Raw genomic sequence first — 3,234 nt, 5'->3', positions numbered from 1 at the left:
AACGTCCCTGTTAGTGATGGTGTTGCATAGTCTGTCCACCAGAGGACGCTCTACAACGTCCCTGTTAGCGATGGCGTTCCATAGTCTGTCCATCAGAGGACGCTCTACAACGACCCCGTTAGTGATGGTGTTGCATAGTCTGTCCACCAGAGGGCGCTCTACGACGTCCTTGTTGGCCACACTGATTATTTTTTTGTTAATGTGTTTTTGTTCAACGGACTTAAGGACTTCCTAACTTCATAACTTTTGTTTTGAAGTTATGAAGTTTGTATTTTTTCACATTTTATTTATCAGAACTTTAATATTTTTTGATGTTCCTCTGTTCTGTTGTGACAGTAAAAAGAAAAAATTAGATAGTGAGGAGATGTTTTTTATATATATATAAATTCACAGAAACTATTGTGCTTTACATTAATGCTGCCATACGTGCCATTGACCAGCTCACCTGCAGGAATATTGATCATTGAATGAAATTTGCCTTCCCTCCTTCCCTCCTCTCCTCCTTCCCTCCTTCCCTCCTTCTCCTCAGTACACCCCGTTACCTTAATGGCTCTAAGCCCTTTATCAGAGTATAAAGCTATGGCACAATGTGTAACCCGTGTCACGGATCATAAAGAAGATATCAAGTGTTATATCTTACTTAAAGACTACATGAGATGTGTGATGAGCATGCTTTCATGCCCCCCCTGGCATGAATGGAAATCTCTTAAAATAAGGCTCAAGGTGCAGGTGGAATCTGTCTTGACAGGAATGATAATGACTTTTTCTTTGGGTGCATGCGAAGGATTTTGCCAAAAGCTCCAGGGTGGAGGAGTTGAATCACTACCGCTGTCAAGGAAATCTGCTGCTGTTTGATATTAAAGCTACAGCAAAAAAAAAGGCGGGTAGGAACGCAAGTTGATAGCACTGGGAACTGGAGGCATGAGTTGGACTCATGTTTCACTCTGAGTCACTCTGGTCTGTTTAATGGTGATTGGTGATCTGGTTGGTTATGAGGAAAGGCCCCCAGTCAGCTGATGACAATGCAGTTAAAGCTCTTTTGAGTGTCCATAGTGAACTGGTGCATCTCATGTGGTTAGTACATTGCATGGCAAGCTGTGCTCTTCAATAAATCTCATTGATGATGGGGGGATTTGATGGTGGAGCGACATACTCGAGAGGTCAGAGGGCCCCCCCTAACATTTGAGGTGACTCTGGGGAGTAAGAAAATCTGCAGCATGTCATAAAAGTCCATTTTTTTGGAGAGGATTAGGGCCAAGTGAAAAATATACTTGAGTTTTCAGTTTAAAGTCAGATTTCTGAGAATAAAGTCACTTTAAATATGATTTTTTTCAATTCAGTTTTATTTATAGTATTGAATCATAACAACAGTTATCTCGAGACACTTTACAGATAAGAGTAAGTCTAGACCACACTCTACAATTCAGACTTTAAACTCAGAAATCAAATACATTTTTCACATGGGGCCCTATTCCTCTTCCAAAACCATTTTAAAAATGGTTTTGCTGGACATAACTGACATCAATGGTAAACTGATGTTATTTTTACATTTCAGGCATCGGGTACTGACTAAATTGTGATTATTGCTCATTGATACGAACTTTTTTGCTAGGAAGAAAACTCAAGTCTTTTTTAAAGAAGAACCACTGTGTGGTGAAGTAACAGCTGTTCTGTAATCAATCCAAACATGTCATCTGCATTAGCAGTGTGTTTTTAGTAATATTCATGGAACACCATCTCTATCCCGTCTTTCAGTAGTTGAGTGTATATGTGTTGTCTTACTATGGACATTATTGTCCAATTGATTGGCCCGGGAATGAATGTTAACCCATCTCCATTCTCAGATATTTGTTGTGGATTACCGCTGAAAATTGAAGAAAAGAAAAATCCGCAGACTCCGTTTGGGTCTGGAAATGACTGGTTTTGTTGTTTACTTTAAAATAAAAATAAAAACATGTGTCGGATGGATGGACAGACACATAATGGATGGAGTGACACACCACTTTCAGTACTGAAAATCTGATTTAATGGAGAGAAACAAGGCATTAAGGAATGCCAGTCATATCAGAGGTGGATGACAGAAAAACTGAGCCCATCATTTCCATTATGTCTTGTTTTTTGTATTGAGAATAAAATCTGTCAGCAGATGAGAGTAGGCTTTTAGTTTGGGTCCAAATTATTGAAAAGTACAGTTTGTGCATCCATCTGCATGCATCCTCATGAAATATGGACTGGAAGGACACACTTTTAGATGGGAATAAGCTTTTGCTTACAGCTTTATTCATGGAATTTACATGGGACAGACTTAACCCTCACATTGTCCTCGGGTCCAATGGACCCGTTTTCCTATATCAATGTTCTTTTTAATTCCCCAAATTAACATGATTGATTCAACACAAAGCTCTTTGGCAAGTACAGATCTCTACTTTCATTAATTTTGGGACGTCTTATTTAATTTTATAGCATTTGGAGAATATCATTGAAGTGTTTTTGAAATAGTATTGAGTAAAAGTTGACATATTCCAGTCTGTGATTACCATCAACATCCATTCCTTTAATTTTAGTCTCAATAATTCCTAATTTCTTCATTTCTAACTCAAACATTAGGTATAATTTCCTATAAATGAGGTTTATTGACCATAAATTCCAAGATAACTGTGAAACTAAAGTTTATAAGTTAGTGTTACGTAGTGTTGAAAACTTCAAAAAAAGTGACAAATATTTAAAAAAAGTGTCAAAAGTGTTAAAAAAAAGGGACAAAAACGTAAGAAAAAGTTAAAGTCATTGAAAAAAAGCATCAACAAAAGTGTTGATTTTCAATTTGGATGCGTAGACAACACGAGGGTTAAGGAGTTAACAATATAACTGGAGAAAGTCCAATCAAATCAAAAGCATTCGACATATCCAGATCTCAGAAGCTGCTGTGGACGATGCTTGGCCCAGTTCAAGTACACCCTAACATTTGAACTTAAGTGCAGTCCTGGAGTTAACGTCTCACTTACATTCCACCGCTGCATTTTGGGGTCACATTCGGAGATTCCTGCAGGTAATCAGGTAGAAAGTGAACCCCAGGTGGCAGCAGATGGGTCTCGCCTCGCTGCGTAGGTCACGGCCGAGTTGTTTCCAGTTCAGCCTCTACAGTACACACACTGTTGTTTCATTAGCGGCTACGTGAGAAGAATGTCACGGCAGAATATGAGGCGTCCTCCGTGGCCTCGGGGGTGCTGCCCCCCC

At 39.1% G+C, this 3,234-nt stretch overlaps 1 protein-coding gene across 3 annotated transcripts in view; it reads left to right on the top strand.

Annotated features, from left to right (window-relative positions):
* Positions 1 to 3,234, top strand: part of plch2a (phospholipase C, eta 2a) — a 164,424-nt gene that overhangs the window by 78,201 nt on the left and 82,989 nt on the right. The gene's annotated exons all lie outside the window — the stretch shown is intronic.

The sequence above is a fragment of the Etheostoma cragini genome, chromosome 7, assembly GCF_013103735.1.
Source record: "Etheostoma cragini isolate CJK2018 chromosome 7, CSU_Ecrag_1.0, whole genome shotgun sequence".
In the NCBI taxonomy this organism is placed as follows: Eukaryota; Metazoa; Chordata; class Actinopteri; order Perciformes; family Percidae; genus Etheostoma; species Etheostoma cragini.
The sequence above is the reverse complement of the archived record's forward strand: the minus strand, read 5'-3'. Positions and strand labels throughout refer to the sequence as shown.